Source organism: Erinaceus europaeus, chromosome 11 (genome assembly GCF_950295315.1).
Source record: "Erinaceus europaeus chromosome 11, mEriEur2.1, whole genome shotgun sequence".
Taxonomy (NCBI): domain Eukaryota; kingdom Metazoa; phylum Chordata; class Mammalia; order Eulipotyphla; family Erinaceidae; genus Erinaceus; species Erinaceus europaeus.
In genome coordinates, this window is record NC_080172.1 from 4,981,461 (window position 1) to 5,007,567 (window position 26,107).

Below are 26,107 nucleotides of genomic sequence, written 5' to 3' on the forward strand. Positions count from 1 at the left end.
GCCCCGGCTCCCCACCTGCAGGGGAGTCGCTTACACAGGCGGTGAAGCAGGTCTGCAGGTGTCTATCTTTCTCTCCCCCTCTCTGTCTTCCCCTCCTCTCTCCATTTCTCTCTGTCCTATCCAACAATGGCAACATCAATAACAATAATAATAACTACAACAATAAAACAAAAAAGGCAACAAATACAACATTTTTTTTAAAAAGAAGTATAAATTCACACAGTTGCAAACATTGTGTGCTTACTTCTCAACAGAGAGAAGTATTCATTTTCACTCTCTCTAACTTGAGTGCTTTGTCCCTATTCAAGGAAGGAAAACAAATAACTTTAATGTCTACAAGAAAGCTTTGTTTGTTCAGTAGTCTGTCAGCCTACCTTCAACTTCCCTGTCTTATTTTTTAGTTAAACACAAAGCCTTTCTCAGGATACTTTATTTTACTGAAAATGTTCCACAAAATAGAATGAATAGCTTTCAGCTCTCATACTCGTAAGTATACGATCTCTAAAATGTAGCAAGATGTCATCAAAGCATAATCTGCTTAAGAGTAGTATTATAAATTGAGCTCTGTACTTGGCTGTAATACATATTTGACACTTCCCTTCTGAATTCTGTCAATCCCTTTCTGCTTTCTTCGAAGCAAATATTGGCTTTTGTCTTGAGTAGACGCCATATATTTTTGTTTAGTTTTGAAAAAGCCACAATATGAACTCATTATTTTATCATCCAGCTATGCAACTTGACCTTGTGTATTCTTTCACCTAAGCCAACCTTTTCATATTTTCTTTATATATGTAAATAACACATGTTCCTTCTAGAACTGCCATTTACATTCCAAAAACTAAAAATAGGGAGTCTGGTGGTAGCACAGCACGTGGCGCAAAACGCTAGGACCTGAGTCAGGATCCCGGTTCAAGCCCTGGCTCCCCACCTGCAGGGGAGTCGCTTCACAGGCAGTGAAGCAGGTCTGCAGGTGTCTATCTTTCTCTCCCCCTCTCTGTCTTCCCCTCCTCTCTCCATTTCTCTCTGTCCTATCCCACAACAACGACATGAGTAACAACAACAATAATAACCGCAACAATAAAACAACAAGGGCAACAAAAAGGGATAAATAAATAAATATTTTAAAAATAAATAAATAAAAGCAGTGACTGACTGTCCACTAGTACCATTCAAGTGCCTGGATGAGACTATTGGTTTCATTCTGAGTAACACAGAATAATGACTCTGGGAATTATTGCTAGACAGCTTGCCTCACTCTTTGAAGTTCCTCAAACATGCCCTAAATATATAGTCACAATTATTTATTAGTTGGTCAAATTACAAAACAAATCTTGATCTATTCACAACAAAACAAAAAAAATTTTTTTAGTTTTTCAAATTGAAATACAATGTCTCTAAGTTAAACAGAGTATAAACAAAGACACTTGTATGCATAATATCTAGGCAGAAACACATACTGCTGGTATGAAAAGTTTCATTATATATAAAGGTCTACCTTCAGAAATCTTTGCTCTAGGAAAGTTACTACCAGTAGTAGAAGCCTTCCAAATGAAAAGATATACTTTTCTTCAGAAGGCTATTTGTGAGGGCTGCGGAGGTAGCAGATGGTTATGCAGAAAGACTTTCCTACCTGAGGCAGCAATGACCCCAAGTTCAATCCCCAGAACCACCATAAACTGGAGCAGAGCAAGGCTCTGGTTAAAAATTAATTGAGTCAAGAGTCAGACAGTAGCGCAGCGGGTTAAGCGCAGGTGATCTAAAGCTCAAGGACTGGTGTAAGGATCCCCGGCTCCCCCACCTGCAGGGGAGTCGATTCACAAGTGGTGAAGCTGGTCTGCAGGTGTCTGTCTTTCTCTCCCCTTCTCTGTCTTCCCCTCCTCTCTCCATTTCTCTCTGTCAATGACAAACAACAATAACTACAACAACAATAATAAAGAGCAACTAAGGGGAAAATAAACAATTTTTTAAAAAATTTAAAAATGGTGATGTGTTGGGCAGTGATGTACTCAGTCAAGCACACATATTACCAAATGGAAAGATCTGGGTTCGAGCTCCCTCTCCCCATCTGCAGGGGGTCTACTTCACAAGTGGTGAAGCTGGTCTGCAAGTATCTTATCTTCTCTTCCTTTATCTCCCCCTCCTCTCTCAATTTCTCTTTTAAAAAAAAATTTTTATCTTTATTTATTGGATAGAGACAGCCAGAAATCGAGAGGGTAGAGGAGATAGAGAGGGAGAGGGAAAGAGAGACACCTGCAGCCCTGCTTCACCGCTTGTGAAGCGACTCCCTTGCAGGTGGGGACTGGGGGCTCAGACCTGGGTCCTTGAGCACTGCAACATGTGTACTCAACCAGGTGCGCCACCACCCAGTCCCTTCAATTTCTGACTTATCCAACAACAACAAAATTAGAAATAAAAAGAGGGGCCAGACAAGATCAGAAAAGAAAACACAAGTAGAACCTGAAATGGAATTGGCGTATCACACCAAAGTAAAAGACTCTGGGTGGGTGGGTGGGGAAAATACAGGTCCAAGAAGGATTCAGAGGACCTAGTGGGGGGTGAAAAAAAAATTTTTTAATGGTGATTTCACAGTTTTCAGCCCATCTTGGATGGAGCTTGAAGGAATCATGTTAAGTGAGATAAGTCAGAAACAAAAGGATGAAACTGAGAAATGTTATGCATGTACAAACTATTGTATTTACAGGTGATTGGAAAACATTAATCCCCCAATAAAGGAAAAAATTATTTAAAAAGAGAGAGAGAGAGAAGGATGAATATGGGATGATCTCACTCATAGACAGAAGTTGAAAAACAAGATCAAAAGGGAAAACACTAAGGAGAACTTTGAGTGGAGTTGGTGTATGGATGAAAGATAGATATATACATACATATATATATATATATATATACACATATATGTGTGTGTATATATATGTATATATATATGCAAAAAGGAATTGTATTCTTTTTAAAATTTATTTCCTTTTGTTGCCCTTGTTGTCTTATTATTGTAGTTATTGATGTCATTGTTTTGGATAGTACAGAGAAATAAAGAGAGGAGGGGAAGATACAGGGGAAGAGAAAGATAGACACCTGCAGACCTGCTTCACCACCTGTGAAGCGACTCCCCTGCAGGTGGGGAGCTGGGGGCTCGAACCAGGATCCTTACGCTGGTCCTTGCGCTTTGCACCACCTGCGCTTAACCCGCTGCACTACTGCCCGCCTCCCAGGAACTGTATTCTAAGAACCTATTCTCTGATCCAGTCTGATATACTTGCTATGAATTTCATTATGAACATCTTTATAATGAAAAGTAACAGTGTCCTTGAAGGCTTCTTTTTCAGGAAAAGGAAGGCGACATGCAATCAATATACAACCTTGATTTATTCTGAAGACGTGCTTAAGCTTTAATGGTAAAGACAAAATAACTGTTTAGATTGAAATGCAAAGGAAAGACAAGTCAAGTCCGGTGTGGTTCTCCGTGACTTGAGCATTTTATTACATCCATCAAGGGATCAGTTCTCCTTCCCAGCAAGAAAATCCTTGCAACTCCCAAGTCACTTGCAAACTGTTCAGTTCAGGGGCTGGGTGGTGGTGCACCCGGCTGAGCACACATATTACAGTGCGCAAGGACCCAGGATCAAGCCCCCAGCTCCTATGTGCAAGGGGAAAGCTTCATGAGTGATGAAGCAGGGCTGGCTCTCCCTTCCCTCTTAATTTCTGTCTCTATCCAAATTAAAAATAATTCAAACTGTATATTTAAAGATGTGACATCAACTCACATCTACAATCGTAAGTTCGTTATTTCCCAAAGTAGACATTTAAAGTCCCATGTGATGATTCATGGGCCAGGGCATTCCCTTGCAAAGCGCAGTCTCTGAATGAAGTTCAGTTTAGTGACAATAACCCTATGGATGCCTTTCTGGGAGGTCTGACCCCGAGGGCATCATTATAACATCAGGTACATCAAGCGCTACAGCACAAGAGACTGTCAGAGGTGTACACACACGACAAAGCCATGCTTTTGCTGGTGAATGAGTCAGATAATTATAATGAAAATGATGTCAGTGCAGTTTGTAAGCTCGAACATATATAATAGAAAGCAAGTGAAGCTTTGAATTATGAAAACAGAACACGAGTGGTCCGGGAGGTGGCGCAGTGGATAAAGCACTGGATTCTGGGACATGAGGTCCTGAGTTTGATCCCCGGCAGCACATGTGCCAGAGTGATGTCTGGTTCTTTCTCTCCTCCTATCTCTGTCATGAATAAATAAAATTCTTAAAAAAAAAAAAAAGGAAAGAAAACAGAACACTAGCCGCCGGTCTAGAATCACAGAATCCTATTGTTAGACAGTACCTTGGAGGTTATCTAGCTTTGATAACATGATGGCTATGCAAAAAGACTCTCCTGCCTGAGGCTCCAAAGTCCCAGGTTCAATTCCCCCGCACCACCATAAGCCAGAGCTGAGCAGTGCTCTGGTTAATAAAGAAAACAGAAGAAGGAGAAGAGAAAAATCTGGTACAACATTCTGAGCGATGGCTTTCACCACCTCCTTGTCCATATTCAGAGCCTAAAAATGTAGTGTTGCAACTGAGTCAAAATTTTCTCACTGATGTGCTCGCTTCGGCAGCACATATACTAGAATTTGTCTCACCAAAACTTCTACTCATTGACTCTGCTATCTAGAGTTTTAAAGTCACTTCCATTCCCTCTGCCCACCTTGGAATTTGTTCAGTCAGCTTTTAAAAATAAACCCAAATAAAAATAGCAAGCACTTATTCTGAGTACTGACTATGTGCCAGGCACTGGACTATTTTATATGAACTATCTTATTTATTTTGTGACTATGAGTATCAATTCTGGAGCCAGACTGTCTGAATTAGAAGACTAGCTTTGTCTTTTACTGGCTACATGTCATTAGCAAAACCTTAGAATCTTTCTCTGTCTTTGTTCCTCAGCTGTTAAAAAAAAAAAAAGTGGGGGAGGTCGGGCGGTGGCGCAGTGTGTTAAGCGCACGTGGCGCAAAGCGCAGGGACCGGCATAAGGATCCCGGTTCGAGCCCCCGGCTCCCCACCTGCAGGGGAGTCGCTTCACAGGCGGTGAAGCAGGTCTGCAGGTGTCTGTCTTTCTCTCCTCTCTCTCTCTGTCTTCCCCTCCTCTCTCCATTTCTCTCTGTCCTATCCAACAACAAAGCAACGTCAACAATGGCAATAATAACCGCAACGAGGCTGCAACAACTAGGGCAACAAAAAGGGGGGAAAATGGCCTCCAGGAGCGGTGGATTCATGGTGCAGGCACCGAGCCCAGCAATAACCCTGGAGGGGAAAAGAAAAAAAAAAAGTGGGGTGGTGGGGTGGTTTATTAATAATAATCATGCCTATGTGATGGAGTTGTTTGGAAAGTGAAATGCAGGTGGAGGGTAGATAGCATAATGGTTATACAAACAGACTCTCAAGTCTGAGGCTCCAAAGTCCCAGGTTCAATCCCCCAGCAACATCATAAGCCAGAGCTGAAGAGTGCTCTGGTAGGGGGGAAAAAAAAAGGGAGGGAAGGAGGGAAGGAGGGAAGGAGGGAAGGAGGGAAGGAGGGAAGGAAGGAAGGAAGGAAGGAAGGAAGGAAGGAAGGAAGGAAGGAAGGAAGGAAGGAAGGGGCTGGGTGGTAGTGGCTGCAGGTTAAGTGCACGTGGCGCAAAGTGACCGGCATAAGGATCCCGGTTCGAGCCCCCGGCTCCCCACCTGCAGGGGAGTCGCTTCACAGGTGGTGAAGCAGGTCTGCAGGTGTCTGTCTTTCTCTCCCCCTCTCTGTCTTCCCCTCCTCTCTCCATTTCTCTCTGTCCTATCCAACAACGGCAGCAATGGCAACAATAACAATAGAAAGGGCAAGAAAATAGGAAAAATGGCCTCCAGGAGCAGTGGATTCATAGTGCTGGCACAGAGCCCCAGCAATAACCCTGGAGGCAAAAAAAAAAAAAAAAGAAAGAAAAGAAAAGAAAGAGAAATGCTAGTATACGTGAAGAGTTTAACCACCTGGAACATAATAAAGAATAGAAAAATAGTGTACTACTTGCTGTTATTACCATTGCTATTATCATTTCACTTGATAGCTAAGGATACACAAGTTTAGTAAAGAGGTTAGTTAGGAAATGGAAGTAGAAGATTTTTCTCCCTTTTAAAAAATATTTTATTTATTTATTTACTGGGTAAATACGGAGAGAACTTGACAGAGATGGGGAAGACAGAGATGGACAGAGACAGAGAGACATTTGCAGGGCTGCTTCACCACTGGTGAAACTTCCCCACACACAGACCCCACCGTACTGCAGGTGGGGACCAGGGGCTTTTGCTCACCATACCATAAACTCTCCACCAGGGGCGCCCCCACCCAGCCCCCTGCCCCAAGGCCTGGTCTTCCTTCTATAGTTGTGCGCTGACTGAATGGTTCTAGGCGTCAAGGTGGCCGCTTCTGTGACTGTTGCTCTAGTCTGAAGTCAGCAGGCCCGGCACTACAGAAGAGATGAGTGAATATAATAGAGAAAAGAGGATAAAACGGAAACGTGTCTAGACTGGGAGGGGGAGCCGGTGAGAATGACCCTGACCCTACCCTGGCGTCTCCTCTCGCCATGCCCTCAACATCACTGGTCGGAGTTCTTCTGGATAAGCTGCCTCTTTCATTATTTTTTAGAAGCCATGTAAGATGCCATTCAGGGAGTCGGGCGGTAGCGCAGCGGGTTAAGCACAGGTGGTGCAAGGCACAAGGACAGGCGTTAAGGATCCTGGTTAGGCCCCCGGTTCCCCACCTGCAAGGGAGTCGCTTCACAGGCGGTGAAGCAGGTCTGCAGGTGTCTGTCTTTCTCTTCCCCTCCTCTCTCCATTTCTCTCTGTCCTATTCAGGAACACCGACATCAATAACAACAATAATAACTATAGCAATAAAACAAGGGCAACAAAAGGGAATAATAAACATTTTTTGTATTTTATTTATTCTCTTTTGTTGCCCTTGTTTTTTTTATTGTTGTAGTTATTATTGTTGTTGTCACTGATGTCGTTGTTGTTGGATAGTGTTAGCGAGCATAAATCAAACCACCATCCACTGTAAGGAAGCAAAGATGTTTATTGACGAATTGCAATCCGGGCCGAGATGGTGACTGGTGTTAGTCTACCAAGCTCGGCCCCGAACAGGGCTCAAACCATACAATTTATAGGAATTCAGACTACACTCAGGGAGGGGGAGCACATCACCTTATCAACCTACATCCAATAACAGGCTATAGCAAACACAAGATCCAATCATTTCAAACTTAGCAAAAGCATGATCCATTCAAAGCAAAGCGCGGGCTAGTTTCAAATATAGTAAGATCACACAACCAATAGAATTCAACCAGGCACATCCTCCTGCCATCGGCTATGACCACCCATCCGGTAGACAGCACACCACAAAGTCTGTTCAAAGGTCCTGATAAGGCTTGTCCTCAGGCAGGGTCCTTTGAACAATGGGTGGCCTTAACTGATTAGGTCCTGCTTATTCAAGGGGGAAGAGGCAAGGAATTTTACACCTCATACTACAAGCAACTCATACTAAAAGCACTTAACAAACAACTGCATAAAAAGGGAATTTCAAGGCTACTGCCTTTTACAGATAGGACAGAGAGAAATGGAGAGAGGAGGGGAAGACAGAGAGGGGGAGAGAAAGACAGACACCTGCAGACCTGCCTCACCGCCTGTGAAGTGACTTCCCTGCAGGTGGGGAGCCGGGGGCTCGAACCAGGATCCTTCAGCCAGTTCTTGTGCTTTGCACCATGTGCGCTTAACCCGCTGCACTACCACCCGACTCCCAAATAAACATTTTTTTTTAAAGTTAAAAAAAAATTCCATTCAATGTTCAGTCAGGAAGAGCTTAGTGGCTTTGCTTAATTTGGAGAACTGCATTGTTAGGGGAATTCTGTCACTAGGTAAATGTTGTGGAGTGTAACTACACAAACCTAGATAGTGTAGCTTACTTCCCACCTAGAGCAGAGAGCAGAGCTACGCCTATTTTCTGTTTCCTGTTCATTCATCACTTTGTTCTCCTTTATTTTTTGTTGCCTTTCAGCCACCAACCTGACTTCCGACATCACTAGTGTATCCTGGATCCTTGCCTCCCCAGAGCCCTGTCCCACTAGGGAAAGCCAAAAACAGGCTGTTGGTGTGGATCCACCTGCCAACACCCATGTCCAGCGAAGAAGCAGTGACAGAAGCCAGAACTCCCATCTTTGGCAAAAAGAATTATGGTCCATACTCCCAGAGGGGGAGAAATGACAGGGGGAAGATGACCAGAGGGCTCAGAGCTCCAACTCCATCAGGAAACAGAGAGGAGGAAGGGAGGAGTGACATTTGGATGACTTGGAAAGGAAGAAAAGACGGGATCTTAAAAAAAAAAAAAAAAAAGACGAACATACAAATTTAGATAGAATGTTGTAGAAATAATGGTTAAGCCCTCTGTACAACCTTTTGAGAACGGCCGTAGCTTCCAATGGAGAGAATGGGGATCCAGAACTCTGGTGGTGGGAAATGTACACAGTTGTACCCATTATCTTAAAATTTTGTAAATCAATATTAAATCACTAATAAATAAAAGAAAAGAAGAAAGAATGGTAGGACATTGATACAACTTATTGGACTCAAATTTTTTTTGCCTCCAGGGTTATCAATGGGGCTCAGTGTCTCCACTACGAATCCACTGCTCCTAGAGGCCATTTTTCTCATTGTTGGTGTTGCTATTGTTGTTATTGCTGTTGTTGGATAGGGCAGAGAAAAATTGAGAGAGGAGAGGAAAACAGAGGGGGAGAGAAAGACAGACACCTTGCAGACCTGCTTCACCGCCTGTGAATCGACCCCCCCTGCAGGTGGGGAGCCGGGGGTGGGGGGGTCCCAACCCGGATCCTTGTGCTGGTCCTTGGGATTCGAGCCACGGCGCTGAACCTGCTGCACTGCAGCCCTGCCACCGCCTTTTTTACTTTTCTTTGTCAGAGCACTGATCAGCTCTGGTTTATGGTGGTGGAGGGGGGATTTGAACCTGGATTGAAAGTCTCTTTGCATAACCATTCATTATGCTATCTACCCTTCACTCTCCTTCTCTGACTCCCTGTCCTCAATTTCTTACTGTCCTATCCAATAAAACAGAAAGAATAGCCACAACAGGGGCAACAAAAAGGGAAAAAATGGCCTCCAGGAGCGGTGGATTCAGTGCAGGCACCGAGCCCCAGCGATAAGCCTGGAGGCAATAAATAAATAAATAAATAAATAAATAATCAGTCTTCTGGTGACTCTCAACTCCGCTGAGAAATTTATTAAGACTACAGAAGTTTGGAGGCCGGGTGGTGACCTACCTAGTTGAAAGCACTTATTATGATGCACAAAGACCCAGGTTTGAGCCCCCAGGCCCCACCTGCAGGGGTAAAACTTTGCAAGTGGTGAGGCAGTATTGCAGGTGTCTCCCTGTCTTTCTCTATTACCCCATCCCTCTCAGTTTCTGGCTGCTTCTATCCAGTAAATAAAAGATAATAAGATAACAAATCAACATTTAAGACTGAAGAATGGTGAGTCCGGCGGTAGCGCAGCAGGTTAAGCGCACATGGCATAAAGCACAAGGGCCGACTTAAGGATCCGAGTTCGAGCCCCCGGCTCCCCACCTGCAGGGGAGTCACTTCACAGGCGGTGAAGCAGGTCTGCAGGTGTCTGTCTTTCTCTCCCCCTCTCTGTCTTCCCCTCCTCTCTCCATTTCTCTCTATCCTAACAATGACAACAATAACAGCAACAACAATGAAAAACAACAAGTGCAACAAAAGGGAAAATACATAAATATTTAAAATTTTTTAAAAAATACTGAAGACTGGATGTATTTTACCCATAGCTAAAATACATAGTGATTCAAGCAAGTCTTGAATGTTGATTTATTATTTTAGCATCAAAACACTATGTTTAAGGATACATTTGAAGCCCCGTCTGACTCGTCACAGACCAGGTATCTACGGGCTGTGTGTCAGCTGCAGGATAAAGAGCCCAGCATGTGCATTATGCACAAGTGGAAACCGAGCCCCAGCAGATCAGGGGAAACTGTTTGAGTCATCGCGCCAGCACCAGCGCCAGCACAACCGAAGATGATACTTCCACAGCACGGCTTTTCCTATAGGCTGAACTTCACAAGAAGTGTAGAAGACAACTTCTGTGTGCAAGGTATCCTCCTGTGCTCTCCCTCTCCCTCTCCCTCTCCCTCTCCCTCTCTCCCTCTCCCTCTCTTCCTCTCCCTCTCCCTCTCTCCCTCTCTCCCTCTCCCTCTCTCCCTCTCCCTCTCCCTCTCTCCCTCTCCCTCTCTCCCTCTCCCTCTCTCCCTCTCCCTCTCTCCCTCTCCCTCTCTCCCTCTCTCCCTCTCCCTCTCTCCCTCTCTCCCTCTCCCTCTCCCTCTCCCTCTCCCTCTCTCCCTCTCCCTCTCCCTCTCTCCCTCTCTCCCTCTCCCTCTCCCTCTCCCTCTCTCCCTCTCTCCCTCTCCCTCTCCCTCTCCCTCTCTCCCTCTCCCTCTCTCCCTCTCTCCCTCTCCCTCTCCCTCTCTCCCTCTCCCTCTCTCACTCTCTCCCTCTCTCCCTCTCCCTCTCTCCCTCTCTTCCTCTCCCTCTCTCCCTCTCTCCCTCTCCCTCTCTCCCTCTCCCTCTCCCTCTCTCCCTCTCCCTCTCTCCCTCTCCCTCTCTCCCTCTCCCTCTCTCCCTCTCCCTCTCCCTCTCTCCCTCTCTCCCTCTCCCTCTCTCCCTCTCTCCCTCTCCCTCTCCCTCTCTCTCTCCCTCTCTCCTCCTCTCCTCTCCCTCTCCTCCCTCTCCCTCTCCCTCTCCCTCTCTCCCTCTCCCTCTCCCTCTCTCCCTCTCCTCTCTCCTCTCCCTCTCCTCTCTCCCTCTCCCTCTCTCCCTCTCCCTCTCTTCCTCTCCCTCTCCCTCTCTTCCTCTCCCTCTCCCTCTCTCCCTCTCTCCCTCTCCCTCTCTCCCTCTCTCTCTCCCTCTCTCCCTCTCCCTCTTCCTCTCTTCCTCTCTCTCTCTCTCTCCCTCTCCCTCTCCCTCTCCCTCTTTCTCTCTTCCTCTCCCTCTCCCTCTCCCTCTCCCTCTCCCTCTCTTTCTCTCTTCCTCTCCCTCTCCCTCTCCCTCTCCCTCTCCCTCTCCCTCTCCCTCTCCCTCTCCCTCTCCCTCTCCCTCTCCCTCTCCCTCTCACTGTAACACAAAAGAGAAAGAAGCTGATCTGTGGTGTCTGTGTAAGGCAGGCTTGTCAGATTTCCATGGTGCCAAGCCGACGGGGACAGTGGCAGAATTATCCTGTGGGCCAGAGAGAAGGAGAATCAACTGCCTTCTAAGAAGTCTGCCTTGAGGATGGTCTTGAATTCATGAGTGGAAGCCAAAGGGAGCCACAGGGGCCAAGTCCTGGCCTCAGGCTTGCTAGCCAAGGCAAGGGCACAGAGAGTTCATGTCAAGTCTACCCCATCCACTCTCCCGCTGCTCTCCTGTCTGCTCTCCTCAGGCTCTGCGTCTTCCCTGTTTCTTTCCTTTAGACTCTTTGCCATGGAATATTTGATACTAATGTCCTAGGATTCCATCGTATCAAGATGTGGCAATATTGGTATTAAGGAATTTAAAAATCTCAATGAAATACACAGTTAAACATGAGATTAGCAATAAAAGAGACAGGGGCCAGACGGTGGTGCACCTGGTTGAGTACACATGCTACAACGCTCAAGGACCCGGGTTCAAGCCCCTGGTCCCCACCTGCAGGGAGAAAGCTTCATGAATGGTGAAGCAGGGCTACAGGTGTCTCTCTGTCTCTCTCCCTCTCTATCTCCCCTCCCTTCTCAGTTTTTCTCTGTCTCTATCTAATAAATAAATAGATAAAAAATTAAAATAAAATAATAAAAGATACAGAATGAAAAGCGCACTGTTGTAAAATTTATTCAAGAACCCAAGTTTTTTTTTAAAAAACCAGAATACTGCTCAGCCCTGGTATGGTGGTGCAGGGTATTGAACCTAGGAATTCGGAGCCTCAGGTATGAGAGGCTATTTATGCAAATGTCTATTTGCATAAACATTATGCTATCTAACCCCAACCTCCCCACCCCACTCCCACCACTGAACCCAAGGTTTTTTTAAATTTTTATTTATAAACGGAAATACTGACAAGTCCATAGGATAAGAGGGGTACAATTCCACACAGCTCCCACCACCAGAACTCCATATCCCGTCCCATCCTCTGCTTGCTTCCCTATTATTTATCCCTCTGGGAGTATGGACCCAGGATCATTATGAGATGCAGAGGGTGGAAGGTCTGGCTTCTGTAATTGCTTCCCCACTAAACATGGTCATTGACAGGTCGATCCATACTCCCAGCCTGTCTCTCTCTTCCCCTAGTGGGGCGGGGTTCTGGGGAGGAGAAGATCAAGGACACATCTGTGAGTTCACCTGCCCAGGGAAGTTAGGTTGGCATCATGGTAGCCAATTGGAACCTGGTGACTAAAAAAAGAGTTAAGATATGTGGTCTGAGAGGTGGCGCAGTGGATAAAGCATTGGACTCTCAAGCATGAGGTCCTGAGTTCAGTCCCTGGCAGCACATGTACCAGAATAATGTCTGGTTCTTCCTCTCTCTCTCTCTCTCTCCTATCTTTCTCATAAACAAATAAAAAAATCTTTTTAAAAATTAATTTAAAAAATTAAGATATAAAACAGTTGAGAGTCGGGCGGTAGCACAGCAGGCTAAGTGCAGGTGGTGCAAAGCACAAGGACCGGCATAAGGATCCTGGTACAAGTCCCCGGCTCCCCACCTGCAGGGGAGTCGCTTCACAGGCGGTAAAGCAGGTCTGCAGGTGTCTGTCTTTCTCTCCTCCTCTCTGTCTTCCCCTCCTCTCTCCATTTCTCTCTGTCCTATCCAACAACAATGGTATCAATAACAACAATAATAATAACTACAACAATAAAAAACAAGGGCTACAAAAGGGAATAAATAAATAAAAAACAAAAAAGATATAAAACAGTCTATGGCCATACCACTCTGAACACGCCCGATTTCATCTGATCTCAGAAGATATAAAACAGAGGGGCCGGGTGGTGGCGCACCTGGTTGAGTACACATGTTACAATGTGCAAGGACCCGGGTTCCAGCCTCTGGTCCCCACCTACAGGGGGAAAGCTAGCAGGGCTGTAGGTGTCTGTCTCTCTCCCTCTCTCCCACCCCCTTCCCTCTTGATTTCTGAGTGTCTCTATCCAATAAACAAAGATAATTTTAAAAAGTTTAAAAAAAAGATATACAGCAGAACAAATTGTTGACTTATAATGAACCTAAAGGCTGGAATATTGCAGATGAAGATTTGGGGTCTCCGTTTTGGAAATAGCTAGTAGGTCTATTTTAGGTATAGTCCAAAGGAGCAACCCAAGATTATTTTTTAAACATTTTACTTGTTTTTATTTCAGCTTTTAAAATATTTATTATTTTATTCCCTTTTGTTGCCCTTGTTTTATTGTTGTTATTATTGCTGTTATTGTTGATGTTTATCATTGACAGAGAGAAATGGAGAGAGGAGGGGAGGACAGAGAGGGAGAGGGAAAGACAGACACCTGCAGACCTGCTTCACCACTTGTGAAGCGACTCCCTGCAGGTAGGGAGCCGGGGGCTTGAACCGGGATCCTTAAGGCAGTCCTTGCATTTCACGCCACATATGCTTAACCCACTGCGCTACCGCCCAACTCCCGCAACCCAAGATTTTTTAAAAGTATTTTACTATACTTATTGGATAGAGACAGTCAGAAATTGAGAGGGAAGGGGGTGATAGGGAGGGAGAGAGACAGAGAGACACCTGCAGCCCCGCTTCACCACTCGTGAAGCTTTCCCCCTGCAGGTGGGGGCCAGGGGCTCGAACCTGGGTCCTTGTGCACTGTAATGTGTGCGCTTAACCAGGTGCGCCACCACCCGGCCCCCCAAACTAAGATATTCTTTTTAATTATTTTATATTTATTTATTTTCCCTTTTGTTGCCCTTGTTTTTTATTGTTGTTGTAGTTATTATTGTTGGTTTTTGTTTGTTTTTAATTTTTAATTTATTCCTTCTTGTTGGTTTATTGTTGTTGTTATTGATGTCGTCATTGTTGGATAGGACAGAGAGAAATGGAGACAGGAGGGGAAGACAGAGAGGGGGAGAGAAAGACAGACACCTGCAGACCTGCTTCACCGCCTGTGAAGTGACTCCCCCGCAGGTGGGGAGCCTAGGGTTCAAACTGGGATCCTTATGCCGGTCCTTGTGCTTTGTGCCACGTGCGCTTAACCCGCTGCGCTACCTCCCAACTCCCCCAGCCCAAGATTTTTGAGTGGGGCTATTTTAATAAGATATTCTGGTAAAGAGGAGCCAGAAGCGACATATTAAACAGTTACTTCCTTTTCTTAGTAAGGGGAATTCATGCAACTGAGTAGTTCTTAGGGTCCATTTGTACAGGTCTCGAAATGAGGTCTCTCAATTTTCTCCAGACTGGAGGAACAGTGATTAATTCTGAGACACTGCAGACGGATATGCATGTAAACATATGTGGGTAGAAGCCGGAAGGCTAAGGAATGTGATTACAGTCATTATGCCTGGCATACAACTTATTTACTTATTTATTTCTCCAGAGCTAATCATCATAACATCAGAAACAAATGCCGAGAGACTATGCCTTGCTCCAAGAACAGTTTTGATCATATTAATGACTTTGCTAAACAAATGCAGATACAACAAAAATAAATCAAGCCATGTTTCAGTTCCAATGAAAAGGCAGTGTTTACCCAATGTGGGTGGGGGGGTCCCAGTAGCAAGGGAAATCTTATTTTTCAAGCTTCTAAAGGAAGTCTATCCATGAAGAGTCAAGATGAAAAACTAAAACTTCTAGAAAAACAGAGAGAACAGAGCAGAGTGGTAATTCAGGAAATGTTAGAATCATTTAAAAGCTAAGAAAATGCCTCGCCTCACTGATTCTCTGGAACAATGTGGTGAAATTGTTTGAGAAGAATTCACCTCACGCTTAGTCACTTGTACAGCCATGGAGCAAGGAATGCCAAGACTTCATATAAGATGATGTCTTTGGAAGCAAAGACTAGTCAGACATGTTTCCAGATAGAAATAAGAAGAAAGAAAGAAAGGAAGAAAGAAAGAAAGAAAGAAAGAAAGAAAGAAAGAAAGAAAGAAAGAAAGAAAGGGGAAAGAAAAGAAGAAGAAGTAGAGACTGCTCTGACATGGGGAAGATTCAGTCTGCCAGCAGAAAGAAGACATGTAATTATTGGGCCCTTGTGAAATAAAAACTCATAGTCTGGGGTGGGGGGGGGGAGATACACTTTACAAAGCCTGAGGTCACGGGTTCGAACCCAGCGCCACAACATGAGCAGAAGCAAAGAATGCCCATGTTTGTGGGAGCAGCACCACGGGATCTCACTTTTCTCTGTTTCTCTTTTTTTCTTCTTTCTACCGCTCCCTAAAAGAAAGAACAACAACAACAACAAAAAGCTGGCCGTTGGGCAGTGGCACACCCAGTTAGTGCACCTAGTACTAAAGCACAAGGACTCAGGTTCGAGTTTCGGGCTCCCCACCTGCAGGGAGGAAGCTTCACAAGTGGTGAAGCAGGTCTGCAGGTGTCTGTCTTTCTCTCTCCCCTTCTTTTCTCAATGTCTCTCTGTCCTGTCCAATAAAATGGGATTTGCAGTGGATTTGTAGCTGGCAGTGAGTCCCACTGAAAAATAATCCTGGAGGCAAAAAAAAAAAAAAAAAAAAGACCCTAACCCAAGGGAGATGCTTAGAAGTGGCATCATGCATGTGCAAGGCCCTGGGTTCATCCCCAAGCTGCTGCCACACTCCTTTACCATCATCCTTTTCTGTGGCAAATGCTATTAAAAATCAAGCCCCCTAATCTCCAGCCCCAATTTGATGATCACCTCTAAACCACTTCTTCCTTCCTTCCTTCCTTCCTTCCTTCCTTCCTTCCTTCCTTCCTTCCTTCCTTTTTTTCCTCCTGGGCTATTGCTGGGGCTGAGTGCCTGCACTACAAATCCACTTCTCCTGGTGGCCCTTTTTTTCCATTTTGTTGCCCTTGTTATTGTGTTATTTGTTGTTGTTGGATAGGACAGAGAGAAATGGAGAGAGGAGGGGAAGACAGAGAGGGAGAGAGAAAGACAGACACCTGCAGACCTGCTTCACCGCCTGTGAAGCGACTCCCCTGCAGGTGGGAAGCTGGGGGCTCGAACCGGGGCGCTTTTGTGAGTCCTTGCACTTCAGGCCATATGTGCTTGACCCACTGTGCTATCATCCGGCTCCCCTTTCTTTCGTTTTTAATTACTTTTACTGGGAGGAGGGTTGTGGTTTACAGTATAGTCTTTAACACACAGACACAACCTCAACCTCTTGTTTCTAGACACACCAGGGCTCTAATGTCCCTTCCCCTCCTTGTTCAGAGTCCTTTGCTCTGGTGCACTACAACACACCCAGTCTACGTTTTAAGGTATGTTTTCCCTGATTGTTCTTTGTTCTCAAGATCCACATGTAAGACAGCTCATTCAGTATTGGTCTTGCTCTTTCTGGCTTGTCTCACTCAGCATGATGCTTTAGAGACACATGCACCCCTGTGCTCACAGCTGCTTTATTCACAAGAGCCGAAGAGTGCAAGCAGCCTAGATGCCCGTCATCAGATGACTGGGTAAAGAAGTTATGGGATAGATAGTTCATGGAATACTACTCTGCTGTCAAAAAGATGACATTGTGTCCTTTGGGACAAAATGGATGGAATTGGAGGTGATTATGCTTAGTGAAGTACGTAAAAAGATGAAAGACAACTGCCAGATGGTTTCACTCATATGTGGAATCTAGAGATGTTCATTTACATGAACTTGCCAAAAAAAAAAAAAAAAAAAGTCCGAACGGAAAAGAAGTAAGCCAACAAGCAAACTGTAAGACTTATAAAACTCGGGCGGCTCTCTTTGGGAGGTGGGAGGGTTGGATACAGAACTTTAGTTGTGGGTTTGGTATGGAACTATAAATTTTAATCTTAAAATCTTGTAGCAAACTATTAATAACAAAATTTTTTTAAATGACTGAGAAAAAGCAAACAAAATATATTTAAATGAAACGAATCCAATTACAAAGAAGACTAAAGCAAGTATAAACCTATGGGACTACATCAAATTAAAAAGCTTCTTCACAGCAAAAGAAACCACTACCCAAACCAAGAGACCCCTCACAGAATGGGAGAAGATCTTTACATGTCATACAGCAGATAAGAGTTTAATAACCAACATATATAAAGAGCTTGCCAGACTCAACAACAAGACAACAAATAACCCCATCCAAAAATGGGGGGAGGACTTGGACAGAATATTCACCACCGAAGAGTACCCAAAGGCCGAGAAACACATGAAAAAATGCTCCAAGTCTCTGATTGTCAGAGAAATGCAAATAAAGACAACAATGAGATCTCACTTCACTCCTGTGAGAATGTCATACATCAGAAAAGGTAACAGTAGCAAATGCTGGAGAGGGTGTGGGGTCAAAGGAACCCTCCTACACTGCTGGTGGGAATGTCAATGGGTCCAACCTCTGTGGAGAACAGTCTGGAGAACTCTCAGAAGGCTAGAAATGGACCTACCCTTTGACCCTGCTATTCCTCTCCTGGGGATAGATCCTAAGGAACCCAACACATCCATCCAAAAAGATCTGTGTACACATATGTTCTTGGCAGCACAATTTGTCATAGCCAAAACCTGGGAGCAACCCAGGTGTCCAACAACAGATGAGTGGCTGAGCAAGTTGTGGTCTATATACACAATGGAATACTACTCAGCTGTAAAAAATGGTGACTTCATCGTTTTCAGCTGATCTTGGATGGACCTTGAAAAAAAGTCATGTTGAGTGAAATAAGTCAGAAACAGAAGGATGAATATGGGATGATCTCACTCTCAGGCAGAAGTTGAAAAACAAGATCAGAAACGAAAACACAAGTAGAACCTGAAATGTAATTGGCATATCGCACCAAAGTAAAAGACTCTGGGGTGGGAGTGGGTGGGTGGGGAGAATAGAGGTCCATGAAGGATGATAAATGACATAGTGGGGGTTGTATTGTTAAATGGGAAACTGGGGAATGTTATGCATGTACAAACTATTGTATTTACTGTTGAGTGTAAAACATTAATTCCCCAATAAAGAAATTAAAAAAAAATATATATATATATATTTTAAAAATATGCCTTTGAGTTCTGACCACTGTATTGCAAAGAAGATGATCTCAGCATTTTTAACCGCTGCATAATACTCCATTGTGTATATGTAACTTCCTTATTGGGCATCTGGGTTGCTTCTGAGTTTGAGCTATTACAGGGGAGTTGCTTCACAGGCGGTGAAGAAGGTCTGCAGGTGTCTATCTTTTTCCCCCCTCTGTTTTCCCCTCCTCTCTCCATTTCTCTCTGTCCTATCCAACAACAAACAACATCAACAATGGCAATAATAATAACCACAACGAGGCTACAACAACAAGGGCAACAAAAGGAGGAAAAAATGGTCTCCAGGAGCGGTGGATTCATGGTGCAGGCACCGAGCCCAGCAATAACCCTGGAGGGAAAAAAAAAAATAGATGAACTCCAGAAAACAGTTGAGGGGAGAGAGAATAGAATCAATGAAGCTGAAGACAGAATTAGCAAGATCGAGGATGAATTAGAGACAACTAAAAAAGAAGAGATCTCAAAAAGAGATTAAGAGATACTGAAAACAACAACAAAGACCTATGGGATGACTTCAAAAGAAATAACATATGTATCATTGGCTTCCCAGGGATGAGAGGATTTCTAGAGGATTGTATAGTTCATTCCTTGTCAGCCTTTTTCAGATGGAAGAGCTGAGAGTTGATGACACTTGTCCTTGTTCCAGGACCTCTTAGCAGGGCTGGAACAAGCACAGAATTCCCAGTCAGGAGTCACTTTACCGAAATCCCAGAGGATTTCTCCTCTAAAGTCAGTACCCCATTCTTTTTAAAAATATGTATATATATATTTAATTTATTTGTGAGAAAAATAGGAGGAGAGAGAAAGAACCAGACATCACTCTGGCATATGTGCTGCTGGAGATGAAACTTGGGAACTCATGCTTGAGGGTCCAAAGCTTTACCACTGTGTCACCTCCCAGACCACTGTACCCCGTTCTTGCATTGTAGAGGGTCCCAGGTTGTAAGGATAAGAAAAGCCAGTGGCATCAATAGTTCAGGTAAAGTGTGGCCAAGGGCACAGAGCCTGGGACCACACTGGCATGACAGGAATCCTGTCTTCCTCAATTACTAGTACTGTGGCTGAGGGCAAGTGATTCCAACCTTCTGTGAAGTTATAATTAACCTGATTGCAAATATTTCAATGTATTTGTAATGTGCTTGACTCTATCAGGCAGAGTCTGCACTAGATGCAAATGAATCAGAAATCATTTATATAATTAGGTGTCTCATTATTGTTAATAATTATTCCTGAAAGGCATCTTCTGAGGATGGAGCATAATTTGAGGATATAGCTTTGCCAATTTAAGAATATTTAGAAATGTCACGGCTGGGTGGTGGTGCACCTGGTTGAGTGCACATGTGACAGTGTGTAAGGAGCTGGGTTTGAGTCCCCGATCCCCACCTGCATGGGGAAAGCTTTGCAAGTGGTGAGACACACACACACACACACACACACACACACACCTTTTCCTCTTGCTGTCTGGCTGTTTCTATCTAATAAATAATAATAATAACAACAGTAGAGTACTTAGGAATGTCTACATTCTGGTTCCCCTTCTTCCCCTTCTTCCCCTTCTTCCCCTTCTTCTTTTAGGTCTTTCCTATTTTAAGAATCTTGAGAAATCCGAGTTTTCTTCCTTTATCCATCCTGCTCTTATATCAGGCCAAGAAGACACGCTTCTAGAGCTATAATCTTGAGGATAGAAACCGGGGCAAAGGTTGGGTCTTAGCCATATCCCCAGGACCCAGCCTAGTTCTTCCCTGAAACGAATAAATGGGTAGGGTGAATGCAGTTGTAGCTCAAGACTGGGAAACACCTGGAGAGTCATCAGAGTTCTGGAAATGGACCTGGATCATGACCCAGCAATCCCTCTCTTAGATTTACCCAGGAGAAACGAAAACACTTGCCTGAAGAGACCTCTGCACACCAGCATTCACTGTAGCATGAGGGAGGTGGGCAGCCGGGGGCTCGAACCGGGATGCTTAGGCTGGTCCCTGTGCTTTGCGCCACCTGCGCTTAACTCACTGCGCCACCGCCCAACCCCTGGAGTTCATCTATTTTGTTACCCTGTTCTGATAACATTTTAGCTTATTCAACTAGTTGTGTTCTTAGCTCAGCTATTTCAGCTTTCAGCACTCTGATAACCTTGAGATAATTAGTGTTTTCTTCCAGGGCCTCATTTGTTGTTTCTGCATTTCTGATGACAAATCTTTGAAACTCTTTTATTTTAAATTTATTTCTTTATTGGGGAATTAATGTTTTACATTCAACAGTAAATACAACAGTTTGCACATGCATAACATTCTCCAGTTTCCCATTTAACAATACAACCCCCACTATGTCATTTATCATCCTTCATGGACCTCTATTCTCCCCACCCACACACCCCAGAGTCTTTTACTTTGGTGCAATACGCCAATTCCATTTCAGGTTCTACTTGTGTTTTCTCTTCTGATCTTGTTTTTCAACTTCTGCCTGAGAGTGAGATCATCCCATATTGATCCTTCTGTTTCTGACTTATTTCACTCAACATGACTTTTTTTCAAGGTCCATCCAAGATCAGCTGAAAACGATGAAGTCACCATTTTTTACAGCTGAGTAGTATTCCATTGTGTATATAAACCACAACTTGCTGAGCCACTCATCTGTTGGACACCTGGGTGGCTCCCAGGTTTTGGCTATTACAAATTGTGCTGCCAAGAACATATGTGTACACAGATTTTTTTGGATGGATGTGTTGGGTTCCTTAGGATCTATCCCCAGGAAAGGAATAGCAGGGTCATAGGGTAGGTCCATTTCTAGCCTTCTGAGAGTTCTCCAGACTGTTCTCCACAGAGGTTGGACCCATTGACATTCCCACCAGCAGTGTAGGAGGGTTCCTTTGACCCCACACCCTCTCCAGCATTTGCTACTGTTACCTTTTCTGATGTATGACATTCTCACAGGAGTGAAGTGGTATCTCATTGTTGTCTTTATTTGCATTTCTCTGACAATCAGAGACTTGGAGCATTTTTTCATGTGTTTCTCGGCCTTTTGGATCTCTTCGGTGGTGAATATTCTGTCCAAGTCCTCCCCCCATTTTTGGATGGGGTTATTTGTTGTCTTGTTGTTGAGTCTGGCAAGCTCTTTATATATGTTGGTTATTAAACTCTTATCTGCTGTATGACATGTAAAGATCTTCTCCCATTCTGTGAGGGGTCTCTTGGTTTGGGTAGTGGTTTCTTTTGCTGTGAAGAAGCTTTTTAATTTGATGTAGTCCCATAGGTTTATACTTGCCTTAGTCTTCTTTGTAATTGGATTCGGTTCATTGAAAATATCTTTAAAATTTATGCGGAAAAGAGTTCTGCCAATATTTTCCTCTAAGTATTTGATAGTTTGTGGTCTAATATCCAAGTCCTTGATCCACGTGGAATTTACTTTTGTATTTGGTGAAATACAGTGATTCAGTTTCAATCTTCTGCATGTTTCAACCCATTGTTTCCAACACCATTTGTTGAAGAGACTCTGCTTTCCCCATGTAATAGTCTGGGCCCCTTTGTCAAAGATTAGATGGCCATAGGTGTGGGGCCTCATTTCTGGGCTCTCAATTCTATTCCACTGGTCAGTGTGTCTATTCATGTTCCAGTACCAAGCAGTTTTGATGACAATGGCCCTATAATACAGTTTGAGATCTGGGAGTGTGATGCCTCCAGTTCTGTTCTTTTTTCTCAAGATTGTTTTGGCAATTCTAGGTCTTTTCTGGTTCCAGATAAACATTTGTAGCACTTTTTCTATTCTCCTAAAAAATGTGCTTGGATCTTGATGGGGATAGCATTAAATTTGTAGATGGCTCTGGGTAATATATTCATTTTGATGATGTTAATTCTTCCAACCCATGAACATGGAATATCTTTCCACTTCTTTGTGTCTTTTTCAATTTCTTTGAGTAGTGACTCATAATTTTCAGTATACAAGTCTTTCACTTCTTTGGTTAGGTTTACTCCTAGATATTTTATTGTTTTTGTTGCTATAGTAAAAGGAATTGATTTCTGGATTTCAATTTCTTCTAACTTAGTGTTTGCATAGAGGAATGCCACTGACTTTTGAATGTTAATTTTATAGCCTGACACCTTACTGTATTGCCTGATGATTTCCAAAAGATTCTTATTGGATTCGTTAGGTTTTTCCATGTATACTATCATGTCATCTGCAAATAAGGAGAGTTTGACTTCTTCTCTTCCAATCTGTATGCCATTAATTCCTTGCTCCTGCCTGATTGCTATGGCAAGAACTTCCAACACTATGTTGAATAGTAATGGTGATAGTGGGCAGCCCTGTCTAGTACCTGATCTGAGGGGAAATGCTTCCAGTTTTTCACCATTGAGTATGATGTTGGCTGTAGGTTTGCGATATATAGACTCCACTATGTTCAGGAATTTTCCATCGATTCCCATTTTTTGTAGTGTTTTGATCATAAAGGGATGTTGTATTTTGTCAAAGGCTTTCTCTGCATCTATTGATATGACCATGTGGTTTTTGGTCTTGCTTTTGTTAATGTGGTGGATCACATTGATTGATTTACGTATATTAAACCAACCTTGCATGCCTGGGATAAACCCCACTTGGTCATGATGAACAATCTTTTTGATATACTGCTGTATCCGGTTGGCTAGAATTTTGTTCAATATTTTCACATCTATGTTCATCAGAGATATTGGTCTGTAGTTTTCTTTCTTGGTTGTGTCCCTGTCTGCTTTTGGTATCAGGGTGATGTTGGCTTCATAGAAGCTGGCAGGGAGTATTCCAGTGTCTTCAATCTTCTGGAAGACTTTTAAAAGTAGAGGTATTAGTTCTTCTTTGAAGGTTTTGTAGAATTCATTTGTAAAACCATCTGGTCCAGGACTTTTATTTTTGGAGAGATTTTTGATAACTGTTTCAATTTCATTAGCTGTGATGGGCCTGTTCATGTTATCCACTTCCTCTTTACTTAGTTTTGGAAGTTGGTAGGTATCTAGGAAATCGTCCATTTCTTCCAGGTTCTCTAGCTGGGTGGCATATAGTTGTTCATAGAAGCCTTGCATGATATGTTGAATTTCTGCAGTGTCTGTTGTGATATCTCCTCTTTCATTTACTATCCGATTTATTTGGGTCTTCTCCCTTTTTTGTTTTGTGAGTCTGGCTAAAGGTTTGTCGATTTTGTTTGCTCTTTTGAAGAACCAACATTTACTTTCGTTGATCTTTTGTATGGTTTTCCTATTCTCAATGTTATTGATTTCTGCCCTAACTTTAGTGATTTCTGTCCTTCTGGTTGCTTTAGGGTTCCTTTGTTGTTCTTCTTCTAGGTCTTTAAGATGTGCAATCAGGCTGTTTATTTGTGCCTTTCCTTGTTTCCTAATGTGTGTTTGTATAGCTATGAACTTCCCTCTTAGGACTGCTTTAGCTGTGTCCCAAATATTTTGATAGCTTGTGTCTTCATTTTCATTGAACTCTTGAAACATTTTGATTTCTTCCTTGATTTCCTCTTTGACCCAGAAGTTGTTAAGAAGTGTACTGTTGAGCTTCCACATTTTGGGACGGTTACTATTCTGTTGTTGATTGTTAAGTGTGAGTTTAATTCCACTGTGGTCTGAGAAAATGCTTGGGATGATTTCAATGCTCTTGGATTGGCTGATGCTGTCTTTGTGGCCTAACATATGGTCTATCCTTGAGAATGACCCATGTGGATTTGAGTAAAATGTGTATTCCAGTTTCTTGGGATGAAGGACTCTGAAAATGTCCTATAGTTCTAGTTTATCTATCTCTTCATTTAGCTCTCTTATGTCTTTATTGATATTCTGCCTGGATGATCTGTCAAGTTGAGAGAGTGGGGTGTTGAAGTCCCCTACTATGATTGTGTTACTGTTAATATATTGCTGTAGCTCTTTCAGTAAAAGTTTGATGTATTTAGATGGCTTCTCATTGGGTGCACAGATGTTAATAATTGTTAAGTCCTCTTGATTGACTGATCCTCTGAGCATTAAGTAGTGTCCATTCCTATCTTTTTTAATCTTATCTATTTTAAAGTCTATTAAGCCAGATATGAGAATAGCTGTTCCTGCCCTTTTTTGTGGGCCATTGGCTTGTATGATAGTTTTCCATCCTTTCACTTTAAGTCTGTGTTTGTCTTGTTGAGTTAGGTGGGTTTCCTGTAGATAGCATATTGTTGGGTTGTGTTTTCTGATCCATCTTCCTACTCTGTGTCTTTTAATAGGTGAATTCAGGCCATTGACATTTATTGATATCAGAGACTGAAGATATTTTAACGCCATTCTTATAGAGTTTTAGAGTGTTTTGATATATGTCCTATTTGTGGTGGTCTGGTTGTTTATAGGAGACCTTTCAGAACTTCTTTCAGGGCAGGCTTGGTGATGGTTGATTCCTTCAACTGTTGCTTGTCTGAGAAGGTTTTGATGCCTCCATCTAGTCTGAATGACAGTCTAGTAGGATATAGTATTCTTGGCTGAAAGCCTTTCTCATTGAGCACTCGATAGATATCTTGCCATTCTCTTCTGGCGTGTAGTGTTTGTATGGAGAAGTCTGCTGCTAATCTTATGGGTTTTCCTTTGTAGGTGACTCTTTGTTTTTCTCTTGCAGCCTTCAGGATCCTTTCTTTATCCTTATTCCTTTCCATTCTAAGTATGATATGTCTTGGTGTCTTTAGGTCTGGGTTAATTCTGTTTGGGACCCTCTGGGCTTCTTGAATCTTTATGTCTTTGATGTTGTCTAGACTAGAGAAGTTTTCAGCTATTATGGCCTGGAAAATGCTTTCTTCCTCTACTTCTCTTTCTTCCTTTGGTATGCCAATAATGTGTATATTGTTTCTTTTGAAGTCATCCCATAGGACTCTGTTGTTGTTTTCAGCATCTCTTAATCTCTTTTTGAGATCTCTTACTTCTTTTTTAGTTGTCTCTAATTCATCCTCAATCTTGCTAATTCTGTCTTCAGCCTCATAGATTCTATTCTCTCTGCCCTCTACTGTTTTCTGGAGTTCATCTATTTTGTTGCCCTGTTTTAGCTTGTTCAGCTAGTTGCATTCTTAGCTCAGCGATTTCAGCTTTCAGCTCTCTAATAACCATGAGATAATTAGTATTTTCTTCCATATTCTCATTCGTTGTTCCTGCATTTCTGATTACGATTTTTTCAAATTCTTTACTCACTCCTGTTATTATTTCCTTAGCTAATGTTGAATGTTGAACTCGTTATTTTGTGCTTCACCCTCTGGAGGACTTTTAGCTGGACTCTTGTCCTGGTTCGATTCTCCAATGTTTTTTCTTGTTGTTTTAATCATTTTATATATTATGTTATGAGTTCCCTTTATCAGTACTTTTCAAATTATTGATCACTTTTGCCTGGATTGACTTGTGTCTAAGTAAGTTAATTAAAGGGTTCACAGTGGTGGAAGTTAACAGTTGTTTCAATCCCTTAGTGGGAGCTCAGTGGTTTAAAAGCCTCTTTTTTAATTCTTCCCTGTAGGCTATGGGAGCCTGAGGGCTTTTAAACTATCAATAGGCTTCTTAGCTTAATCACTGACTCCTGTCCAAGAGATAAAGCAGGGTGTGGCAGAGATAATCCAGTGGTTATGCAAAGAGACTTTCATAGCCCCTCAGCTATGCCACCGAGGCATAGGTCTTCTCCTGAGATTCCTGGTTAAATCTCTGTCCCCTATGGTCCCTCCCTGTCACTGCTCCAGATTCTGAGGGTAGTAGCAATGGAGACTCGGAGTTGCACTTGGTGAGTCTCTGGGGAGTCCTCTCCTCCCTTAAGCTGTCCCGTTATTGGTGGAGCAGACTGGAGGTGGTGTCTCACCTGATAAACTGCTGAACTGTTAGC

At 43.2% G+C, this 26,107-nt stretch overlaps 1 long non-coding RNA gene across 1 annotated transcript in view; it reads right to left on the reverse strand.

The window, feature by feature from the left end:
• The window catches only part of LOC132541293 (uncharacterized), an 88,461-nt gene that overhangs the window by 46,010 nt on the left and 16,344 nt on the right, over positions 1–26,107 (reverse strand). The gene's annotated exons all lie outside the window — the stretch shown is intronic.